This window comes from Cryptotermes secundus, unplaced genomic scaffold, assembly GCF_002891405.2.
Source record: "Cryptotermes secundus unplaced genomic scaffold, Csec_1.0 scaffold42, whole genome shotgun sequence".
NCBI classification, from domain to species: domain Eukaryota; kingdom Metazoa; phylum Arthropoda; class Insecta; order Blattodea; family Kalotermitidae; genus Cryptotermes; species Cryptotermes secundus.
This window is the reverse complement of record NW_019720161.1, coordinates 1,426,208-1,438,619: the sequence shown is the minus strand read 5'-3', so window position 1 is coordinate 1,438,619 and position 12,412 is coordinate 1,426,208. Positions and strand designations below refer to the sequence as shown.

General features: G+C 41.7%; 1 protein-coding gene across 2 annotated transcripts in view; it reads left to right on the top strand.

Annotated features, from left to right (window-relative positions):
- Positions 1 to 12,412, top strand: part of LOC111866912 (potassium channel subfamily T member 2) — a 534,419-nt gene that overhangs the window by 286,538 nt on the left and 235,469 nt on the right. The window contains exon 2 of one of the 2 annotated variants that reach the window (XM_033752482.1): positions 8,028 to 9,101. The exons of the other annotated variant lie outside the window; for it this stretch is intronic. The gene's annotated coding sequence lies outside the window, so the exon portion shown is untranslated. The remainder of the gene's footprint in view (positions 1 to 8,027; positions 9,102 to 12,412) is intronic. 2 annotated transcript variants of the gene reach the window in all.

Below are 12,412 nucleotides of genomic sequence, written 5' to 3'. Positions count from 1 at the left end.
GCGTTCGAGAGGAATGTACTGTCTTCAAAGCACCGTGAAGATGGAAGGGTAATCTTCCTGCGAAAAGTTGGTAACCACCATCCAAGGAATAACAATATCTCTGTGAGAACCTCAGTTCTTGAACAAATCAAATTGTATGCTTTAAACCTAATTTTGTCGGCATTTGTTTACTAAGGAAAGATTTTCAAATATCCTTCAGTGTCTGAGAAACTAATGAGGCGATTTTATATCGATATGTTTTATGTATGGATCGAGTGGTAGAGTGTTTTTCTTGTGGTATAATTTCACTCGTTACCTCCATGTTAGTAGATTTTTATCTTCTGATATATATCGCCGTGTAGCCTCTTGAAATTCAACCTACTTTTCAGAGGAAAATGTCACCTCGGTCTTCAAGGTTTAAGAGTAAGCCAACCAAGCATCCAGTTTTCTTTTTCTTTGATTTATACTGACTTCTTCCTTGACTTCCTGCGATCCTCCCGAAACGTCGGTTTATTTTCGACGAGCTACTTGGTGTTATATTCCAGAGGATAGAAGACTTCATAGTCATCCCTATGAGAACCTGAAATCATGCCTTTATATATCTAGCGTAACCCTTTAACGTCCAGCGGTTACTACATGTACCACCTGTTTCAACACAATAAGATTCTGCATTTTGTCCACAGAATATGTCTCTAAACACGATTAACCGTGTTTTCTTGATCTTCCGTGTCAAGGCTGGGTCGAATACTCCCACTGCAACCCTGTGAGTCGCAGGAGGCGACGAAAAGGGAACCCAGTTCCCAGGGGTATAACTGGGTCACCCCGTTCCTGGGGGATATAAATCCGGGAACCTACACCTCCAGGTTGGAGGCGTCTCAAGTCTGAAACAGAACAAGAGAATGACTGCGCTGGCTAGTACCAGCAACAGTTGTATACGACAGACCCATCCTCTCGTCAGAAAAGGATGTTACATAAGGACTATGACCACAAGTGACCAGTTGGAAAAAATTATTAGTCGTGATTCTCAAGGTGCTTATCACCAAGACTACCTAATTGGCGATAAACCGCCAGAAGTAAAGTGACACTGACACGGACACCGACGCCGACGCCGACGCCGACACCAACACCAACACCAACACCGACACCGACACCGACTCTGACTCTTGACTGATTAACCATGGATTTTTTATAACAGAGGCTCTGATGTTTCCTCTGAGGTACGAACTTGATTTGTATGTATTATTCAGAAGGAATTAAGCCTCCAAATGTTTAATAATTAGGACCTGTTCTCAGGGTTGTGGTCGAAAGATGACCCCACTGTCTTTTTGGGTGCCAGGGGCCACACTGGCACTTATTCTTAAGAACAGGAGTGAAACAAAAAGTTGCTATAGCATGTATATTTTCCGACCTCTGAGGTGACCTTAAGTCTGCGCGTTTCATGAGCTGTTTATTGTTCAACCATTCGTCTATCTAAAGACCGTAAAATTGTCTTATATAAAGAGAACCAGGAGGAACGGCGCGATTTCAAACTCCTGCAAGTCAGGAGCGAGAAGGCACAAGTTGCGCGCGCATCCAAACTGTAGTTAACGGACAGCAGCTTTGATTACGTGTTCTTCGTGATCAGTATAGTGCCTACTGTGGAACCCTGACATTATTTTCGGTAGATCCTCCATCGCGATCTTTATACCCATTTATTTGAACCCAGAACTTCGTATCAGACTCTCCTGGTACTTTCATAACTAGGGCACCGCCTCTGCCTAAGCTCATTCATAATTTACCTAGAAAGTAAATTAATATTAAATAAATATCAATATAAATATAATTGTCTTACCTACATCGTCCAAACCGACGCTGGGACACACCTAACCTCCTATCCAATGGTTACCGGGGTTTATAACCCCGTGGGTAAAGTGGCAGGGCCGTGAATCTGACGACTCACCTCCATCTAGTGCCGAGGTAAAAAAATGGTGGAGCTATACTTCCACTCCCCCATGTGTGTTCATGGCGTCGTGAGTAATTAATTGAGCACAGGGACAATTTTACGTTTTTTTTGCAAATATAATTAAGGCTAGAATGATTATTTTCATTTTCGTTAAACGTTACCTTAAAACTCCTAATTTAAATGCTCATACAATATTTGTCATGTTATTTGAAATAACGAGGGTCTGTTTCAATCCAAAGGAAATATACACATAGGAAAGCTTTATACACGAACATCTGTAAAACATAAATTTTTTCCCTGTTAAAGTAAAGCTATCTTTGTAACAGGCCATGCAGGCCCATAGGATTTGGAGACATCGAGGCTCCCACATTTTCTAGACAATCGGATCACAGATGGCAGTGAGGTTCTTAGCCTTACGCGCCGCCCGCCCTTTTCCCCCAGGTAGAGTCCTGGTACTAATTTCTGTTAGAGGCTGGGTTGACCCCAAGGCCATAGCGCGGCTGGAAGGCTTAAGTCAATTGAAAAATGTAATGTCCTGATCGGGAATTGAACCTGCGACCTTCCGGCTTGTAGCATAATGCCTCAACCAACTACGTTACCGCAGTATTTTCCTGTGCTTAACTAATTAAGCGCCACACCATGAAGTCATGTGGGGGAGTGGAGGTTTAGCTCCACCATTCTTGAACTCGGTGCTAGATGGAAGGTGAGTGGTTATCTTCATGCCCCGGCCGCTTTAACCACGGGAATGTAGTTCCCTGTACTCATTGGATAGGAGGCTGAGTGGGCCCCAGTTTCGGTCTGGTCTGCAAGGCCAAGAGTAGCCTTGAATGCGCAGAAGAAGAATTTCAGACAAGGAGGTGGGTCCCCCTTGTCTGAAATTTTTCTTCTGCGCATTCAAGGTTACTCTTGGCCTAAGCGGCCTCCGTAGTCTAGAGGTAACGTTCCCACCTCATGACTCGTGGTAGGCGAGTTAAAACCCGGCGGAGGTCATGGAATTTTTAAGGGCGGAAAAATTCAGGGAACAAGTCCTCCGGGAGGGACTTTAAGCCGTGGGTCCCGTGTCGTAGCTTTACGGCACGTAAAAGAACCTCATATCTCCAAAAGGAGGTCACTGAGCCAAATTCAAGGATATTTCCCTCCCAACAGTAGTCTCTAACGCCTCTGATAGATGGGGGAAGCATTATAGATACCGCCAAGCCAGTAGAGGCCGAACTCGCTGGCTCGGTCGGAACTGATGGTACGCACCAATATCGGTAGGTTATAGAGACTGGTAGAATATTACAGAGGGAAGCACAATGGACCAATACTGGTCTAAGTGCATGGGAAACCCACCCTCTCCAATAACTAACTAACTAACTAACTACTCTTGGCCTTGTTCGAAGTTACGTGACATTAGCTTTACTAGACGCTATAGAGAAGAGAAAAATGTAGCCACAGAGGAGATTCGAAACCCCGGCCATGCAGCACGTAGCCCGTCGCTATACCAACTGAGCTATCCCGACTCATTTTTATAGATGTGTAAGGCTGTGTATGAAATTTGACGCATGCTGATCATTTAACAAACAAGTTAGAAGTAAGAAAAACATTTGTAATTGTTCTGATGATACTCTCTTCCGTGTACCGTGGTTTATAACAGCTTCAATAAGGCTCCACTGTTGTTATTGTTTATGGTTTGGATGCCTTGACTTCGTAGAATTTTTCTAACTCTATTTACACAGCAGTTACACACAGATGCACCCTTTTGTTTGTAAAATAAATGACGTTTCAGCAGCTCACCATGTGCGCTACGTAAATGACCCCTTTGCGGCTCGAGAAAACACTACCCTAAGTAAACATATGCAGTATATTCAGCCCCTCTGTTACGATGTCAAGTAAATATGTATCTGATCTTTCGTTAGTTATAAATACTATTAATAATTCAATTCCCTTACTTGAGAGCTTGCCAGCAAGTATCCCGTAACAGCCGAGTATTTTAGGTTTAAAAATAAAACTAACAAGAAATTCTGGGAAGAATTAATCGTTTGCTTTCCTTTGATAAGACACGGATCGCATAGAAAACAACGCTTCCAACAATTATTCTATTGTTGTGCGTATATTTGTTTCCGCGGCAACGTTTTAGCTAGCTGTTGCTTGGCAACGGCATTGAGATACACGTGCAGACACAGACTGATGGGATCGATTTATGAATTAAGCCGTCAAGATAGGCTCAGATGTCGTGTTATATATACATATCAAGTGTCATAAATATTTGTTAAAACATTCAGAAGTTAATAAGAGGGGATACACAGACACACAGACAACATGACGATCGCATAAGCCTACGTTTATTTTTTCAAAGTAAGAAAAGTAGGCTAAAAATTAGGCTGAAGATTGAGTCTCGAAACCAAAACAGAATAAATGCCACTTTAATAAGACCGTAAAAGTAAAAGAACTCGTCAGGAGAAGTAGTGTATGTGTTTATTATGAAGTTACTTAATCCGTTCCTCTTGTACCCTAAGTTTTCTCCATTTTAATAATTTAACAAACGGTAGGGCCCCTCGGACAGTTGATCAGTTCGTCGTAAGGCCTCAACCTAAACATATGACAACACAAACACAGAATAAGCACATGCACATACCAAACATCCATACATTGTGTGGGATGCAGGTTTCCGAGCGAGCGAAGACAGTACATGCTTTAGACCACTCGGCTACCGTGACCGGCTTCTTTATTAGAAGCAGGTAAAATCGACAGATGCTGTTGGAAGCTGTGAGTTGCCAAGTATCGAGTCATTTCTGCCATTCAGGATGGGAAAGTCCCTGATTTGCTTAGTGGCTACACGGAGACCTACAGTGTCCGTAACTGAACCAGAGTTTTTCTTGTGCTTGAAAACGTTAACAAGAAATAAAGCACGGAGACCTAATCGTCTGAAATAAGTGTTCTCATGTAAGATGTGAGGCTTTCACGGCGGTGACTATGAAGAAAGCAGTCTTCTGGGATTTGGCACCGTGTATATGTGGTGTTAACCGACGTTTCGGAGGAACGTATCGCCTCCATCTTCAGGGTAGAAGAACACAATATATACACGGTGCCAAATCCCAAAAGACTGCTTTCTTCAAGTGTTATCATATTTAAAGGATTCAAAATTGATTCGTAAATACGAGAGAAACCGGGCTGGTTAAATCGATTGTAACGAACTTGCAAATTTTCCGTGAATGGTTTACAGTTTATTAGAATCTGTCAATGTAAGATTATTCGAGGCGACAGGCGCCTACTCAAGTTTTGACTGAATAAAGGCAGTATGCAAATCTTTCTGTCTATCAGTGGAAGACAAATTATATTCGGTGAGATAAATATACCCTAGGAATATTTGTTGTCAACATGACAAAGACAAGGCATTTTAATCATCTAATATAACAGCAAGATATTTTACATATTAATAATCAATAAAATTATCTTTTTATTGGACATATAACCCTGTCATGTAGCTCTTGGCCTTCTCCATAGTTTCGCAACATGAAAATTGTCTGGATTGGGGTCTTAATCCCTACGCCCAATCCCCATCATTCAGGACCATGGACTACACTTCGTCTGGCCCCTATGCTTTGACCTGCCTAGCATGGGTGGCCTTACCAGCAGCTTACGCTCCCGCCAGCATAACTCTCCGGGTCATTGGAGAGTGCATACCTCCTCTGCATGATAAGGAGGTAGTTCTAATGGAGGAAATAATAATAATAATAATAATAATAATAATGGTAAACGAACAATTAAAATAGCAATAACATCGATTTGAAAATGTAGAAAACGGAGCAAGATTGCACAAGCCCTAAAATTATACCCTGTATCCTGGAGTCCTTGTTCGAATATCGACTGAGACATTGGAAATCGTTACTGAGGGTTTTCCTCGTTTCTCTTTCAATCTCTCAGAATGAATGCAGAGTTAGTGCCTCGAATTAGGCCACTGTCTGTTCATCCACATCATCATCAATTCATCTGTCATCCCACCGTTTGTCTCCGTATAGTCTAGATAGACAGCGTGGTGAAATAAAAATTAAATTGACATATGACGCGGTGTAGTCTGGTAGAAGTTTGCTTACGTTTCGGTGGAACGTGTTGCCTTCGTATTCAGTCTTGGAAAATAACTAAAGCAAGAACAAAACAAACATCGGCTTACTTCTCGTCCCTGAAAAGAGAAGCAGTACGTTCCGCCGAAACGTCCGTGAAACAATACCATAACTGCACGGTGAATCATCCTAGTAAGATGAGTGAAATACACGAATGCTGCACAGAATTTGTTATTCAGGTATTATGAGTGCTATATTTATTGTAAACTCTCTCCTGCTATATCAGTGACTGCATCTGTTGTTTCAGCCTCCCGAATGCTCATAAAGTTCGTAGCATGTCGTTATATGAACTCTGTTTATGCTTAGATGTTCAGTAATCGTCTGTGATGTGACGCACAGTCTAGTATATATTTATAAATCTTTCGAACAAATATAATGCCTCCACCTTCAGGGTAGAAGAGTAGTAGTTGTATAAACTACGTTTTTCAGGGCACGCAACGCCTTCCTCTTCCCTCCACCTATTCTTATTAATTTATCCTGTCTTTACCCCTCCACCTATTGCCGAGGTTAAGAATAATTGAGATAACTTTATCTTTATCTTTGTATTATTTTGCTTTACCCCCTCCCCGCTACTGTGACTTCTGAATCAGGCCTGATAGTGTCCTGTGGTTTCTTCCATACACTGCCCTTGAAATAGGCCCTTCAGGGTCCTGTCTCTTTACTCTCTCTCTCTCTCTCTTGGCCGTTCCATAGCTCAGGCGGTTAGTCGCCGGCTTCCCACAGCGACGGTTCGGGTTCGAGCCCAGGTCAGGTCATGTGGGATTTGTGCTGGACAAAGTGGCACTGGGGCAGGTTTTCTTCGAGTACTGCTGTTTCCCCTGCCAGTTCTCATTCCACCAACTGCTCCACATCATCATCATCCGGGACTGGTACAATAGTAGGACAATTAATGGCCGACGTACCAAGTGGACTCAGTCCCACCCCACCCCAAGAAACAAAGAAAAGGCTCTCTCTTTCTTTCCCATTCACCTTATATTCGTTCAATCCATTGCTTCTGCCAGTTTCTGTGCTTTCGGAAAGTTACCCATAAGACCCCAAATCCTTTCAAATATCTTCTTACCACTATTGGTTCACTCAAGAGTCCGTTCCTGGTACACCCCATGCTTATACAGAATGTCCTAGGAAGAAAGGTCAATGTTCAGGGAGATCACAGTATAGGTCATTCTAAGCAAAAACTGTAAACGTACTTGTGTCATATTCCGAACGGTTTCCGAGATAGAGCAATTTCACTGTACAGTTCCAAAATTGTTGAGAAGGAAGAGATATTACCTACTGTTCTAATACTGGTAATTATTGTTCAAGTGCTGAAGTTTGTACAGTTTACCTACTTTAATATATTTTTCAAAAGTCCACAGTCAACATCAGTGCACTTTGTAACCCGTGTGAGAACATGGCGTGTTGCTTTTCTGCACAGTGTACAGCGTACTGTACAGTGAAATAGCTCTATCTCGGTGAAACTCGTGTGAGGACACGGCGTGTTGCTCGTCTGTACAGTGTACAGTGTACTGTACAGTGAAATAGCTCTATCTCGGAAACCGTTCGGAATAGGACACATGTACATAAATACATTTTTGCTTAGAATGAACTCCCAGAATATTGACCTTTCCTCCTGGGATAGCCTGCTTTTATACCTATTTCTCTGTAATGAACAGGTTAATGTAGTTCTAACGCTCTGGATCTGTATTCTGGATCTGGTCCGTTCGTATCTCGGCTAGGACACTTGATTCCAGAGTCTTTTCGTGATTTTTCTAAGCCCCTGCCGACAAGTTCCGGAATATTATCTCGATCAAACCATGACCGCTTCCTTTGAAATCCTTACCAATTCATTCATCATTTATCACCCTACCACTAACGCTATACAGGCGGCGGCTTACTTACACGAATGGTTAGTAAATATCTACCAGACTACACGGCGTCACATCCAAGACGACAGTAATATTCATAGTCAGCATTGTGAGAACTTCTCACATATATGTATACTAAATGCGTAACTTTATTTGCAGATGATGGACAGATGTACCACCGACAGCGTTATGTGTGCAAGTGGTGCACTAGACGCAACATATTTGTGTTCGTTTTAGCGCCATGAAGAAATGGAATTATATCAATGCCATATACAATATACTCTATAGTGAATATATTGTTATGTGTAACAACACCGAACCACACCATTAAGTTCTGATCAAAGAAGATCTCGCTAAAGTGAGCTGAGATTTCATATTTTTTTGATGTTCTGAACAACTTTGAATATTGTCAAGTTCACACAATACCGACAGCCTAAACAATATAGTAATTTGGAGCTGATAACTTTAAACAGTATGAGAATTAGAAGAATTAACGAAATGTCAGTGAAATATAACATTGAAAATCAAAATTTTCAAAGATAGTTAAAACCTACAAAAATTTGTAAGAAGAAATGTGTATTGCTCAAATAGAATTTCATATCGCCTTAGCCATGTTAGTGGTTAATGAGTGACATAATATTATTTTCAGAAATATTTTCTTAATTAATTTTTATATAGATAATTAAAGAGAAAACATGTTTTAGAGACGTTAGTGTTTACAGACAGAGTGATTGAAATTTGTTGATAATGACAGAGTAAGCCATTATGAATATAACTACAATTCGAAAATAACTTGTTCAAATTCAGAGAAGGCTTTACATTTGAGGCCTCCTCGAAGATATTTTAAGACCCTGGATCCAAGTGTAACAGTCATCTTGTGTCAGATCTCATATAAGATCAGTTGAATATATGCTGCAAAAGTTTCTATGGGACTTCTACTAAGAAGACATGTTCGTCCAGAGAGACCTAAATTAGAGATGTGGATTTCTCCAAGTGAAATTTATTTGACCTGCACCTGAGAGCTTCAGGAATCAGTAACTCCGTTACTGTGACGTACTCGGGAGTTCTGCATTGGTACAAGAGAGCCAACAACTTCAGGTACAGACAGATGATCGTCGGGAGCAGCTGGCTGTATAGATGTTTGAGGCTGATTGTCGTGTTGTGTACAACCACCGTAACCCCTTCTACACCCCTAATTGCACGCTGTTACTAGAGGAAATAGTTCAGTCATGTGTAAGTAGCAATAAAATGCTTTTCTTTTTTTAATTTACTTCCATTTATCTATCATATACTTTCAAACACATTAATTTTTTTTACTCATATACACGACTTTTATTTTAGATATTGTCTTGGGTGTTTTCAAATAAAACGTCTCTGTTTGGAACAGAGTTCCTGTCTACAGATCTAGAGGTCCGGGTTCAATTCTCGACTCTACCAGATTTTCTGAAAAATAGTGGGTCTGGAACGGTGTTCACTCAACTTCGTGAGGCTAATTGAGAAGCTATTTCAAGGAAAAAGCGGCTCCGGTCTAGAACACCGAAATTAACGACCCTGGGGATTCGTTGCGCTGACCACGCGACACCCTCTATCCACTGAAGTTGGCACTAACTTCGTCGACAAGGGAACGGTCGCTCGGTCGGTATAGTTCGCTTGCGGACTAAAACTATGGAGTTTGTTTTTGTTTGTTTTGAGCAAGTCCGCCCAACAGTAACCTCTTCTGGCACAAATTTATAGATGTTAATTTCTAGTCACGTCCGAAACAAAGACCATAAGATTTTTCACGGTTTTCTTCAGTCCCTTCAAATAAATGTTGGCGTAGAACTCAAATGAGGCCACGAGCACCCCATTCTACATCCATTACTGTTCGTTATGTTGTATTTAAGTTTCCTCTTACATCTTTGTTACACATATATTTCCGTCTTAAATGCAACTTGTTATCCTGTCACCCTTCTTCCCCGATGCATACTGCAAGCATCAGGTGTTGTCTGTCTTGCTAACATTGTTGCATGTCAAAACTGTAACTGTATGTCAAAATTATACATCGCGTGTGAGCGCAATATTTTTTTTTCCCTTGGCACTACAGCCCCAGTGGGCCTAGGCCTACCTCCATGAAACTATCCGTTTCACTTCGGTTTTTCTAGAGCTTACACATTCGGTAGGACTCCTTGGGCGGGTGATCAGCTCGTCGCAAGGTGAGCGCAATATTTCCTAATTAAATTAAAGTAAACTTCAATTACAATTAAAATTAATTAACATCTTAGTGCTAATCAAATACGCATTTCGGAGCCCTGGTCTTATCAGTGTACCCCCCCCGGTCTAAGTGATATTAGAGTCAGTTAAGCTGTAAGCAGTCGAGGTAAAAAGTGTACAGAAACTTATACGAGTCTGACAGAACCCAGGGACAATTTTTAGTAATTTATTTTCCTCCACATATCCCTTGAAATTGGGATACGCGGTAGCGTAGTTGGTTGAGGCACTGTGCTACTAGCCGAAAAGTCGCGGGTTCGATTCCCGATGAGATCATTGGATTTTTTAATTTACCAAATCCTTCCAGTCGCATTATGGACCTGGGATCTACTCAGCCTCTAACAGAAATGAGTACCAAGATTCTGCCTGGGTGTAAGTAGTGGCCGGAGCGTAGGGCTAACAATCTCACCGCCATATATGAGCCGATTTTCTAGAAAATATGGAAACCTCGGTGTCTCATAACCGCGTGGGCCTCTATGGCCCGTTATAGGGATGTCTAACCCCTTGAAAATCTTTCGTTTCCACCCGTGGTACGCTTACCACACTTTGGGAAACACTGCAGTAGGCACTGTGACCCATTCATTCGAAGCTGTACAGTTCGAGTTGCCACATGAATATTACATGAACAACAAATAAAAGTTGCTGAAACGGGGTCTGCTCCTGTAATCGCTTGTAAGGAAGGGAATTGTCCTACTCGCTTAAGCACATTAGAGAGAGCTAGTCTCTGAAATGCAGAAACTGAAAGTCCTGAATTCGAGACCAGACCAGTTTATGGTATGGATCTTTGCAATACCTGATGATGGAAGTAGGTCCAGTATCCGAAACGTTCTATTTGAAAAACTCAAAGACTATGACCATGTCCAAAATAAGTATGTTTTATTGTGACGCACTATTGTCAGTAGCATTTAGACTCCAAAATTTTAATATAGACAGGATTTATGTATGCATTAATAAAACAGGCAGAGAAATCCTCCTGGATAATCAAATCCTTATCAGTAGATTCATAAACACACTTTGGGTTCGAGGCTTTCATAGCGGTGACTGTGAATAATACGATATTCTGACTTGTAATTCCGTGTAGTTCTGAGACACTTCAGCGTGTTCAGAGGAACATTATCGTCTCCCTCTTCAAGGTCGAAGTGTAAGCCAAGCAAGTAACCCCCAGAGGCCGTCTGCTTCTCCCATCCCCCTGAAGATGAAGCCTATATGTTCCTCCGAAACGTCGGACTGTCTCCTAATTACACTACGTTACGACAAGGAACGCCGTACTCTTCATAATAAAAAGTGTTTGCAACTCAGAATTGTTACATGATATCTGAGGTTATTCACATGCATGGGGCATGTGTGAATTAACTTGTTAATTTGTGAAACTGTATACGTGCCGTTAGGATACTGTGTTCTGCTTGTTAGCCAGTGTCATGAGATGTAGTTTCATCCGTGAAATATTTGTAAATATGTTAGTGTGTGAGCCGGGATAGCGTAGTCGGTATAGCGACGGATTGGACGACCAAGGTGTCGGAGTTTCAGTCCCGGTAGGGTCAGAATTTTCTCGTCACCACATCGTCCAGACTGGCTCTTAGGTCCACCCAACCTCCTATCCAATGGGTATCGGTAACTCTTTCCCCGGGAATAAAGCGGTAGGGGCGTGAAGCTGACCACTCACTTTCAACTAATGCCGAGGTCAAGAAAATGTGGATCTAAAGAGCTACTCCCCCCATACGCCTTCATGGCGTAGTGCTTAATTAGTTAAGCACAGGAATAACTTTACCTTTAATGGAGCCTGATAATATTATTCCCGTGGCCTCCGCTATATATCTGGCGTGTCAACAACAAATTAACAATTTCTGTGCTCTTGTGTTTATCGAACGAGTTTGCTGTTTACACCATCGACTTTTAAACCCGTTTTCCTGCTGATGATAATAATGTTTCCTAAATTACGTGCATTCAAACACTTCAAAATATAAATATTTGATTATTATAAAAAAGACCTATGTAGGTTTACTATATCTGTTATCAAGTAACTGAACTAGTTCGACTCTGTTCCGGTGACGTGTCACAGCTGCATTATCGCAGCTAATGTAATCCCTACGCGAGGGCGTCTCAGAGCCGTCACTATACGCGAATGGGTTAATTACACTAACCGACTCAAGAACCGAATACTCAATGCCTGCTCTTAGATACAGATCTGCGAACTATTGATCACACGGCAACTGAGAAGTATTATACTGCACTTGGTGTCGCTTCAGTCTCCGTGAAAGCCGCTTAGTGAAAACACTGGCCCGGAAGACAGAGTTCAG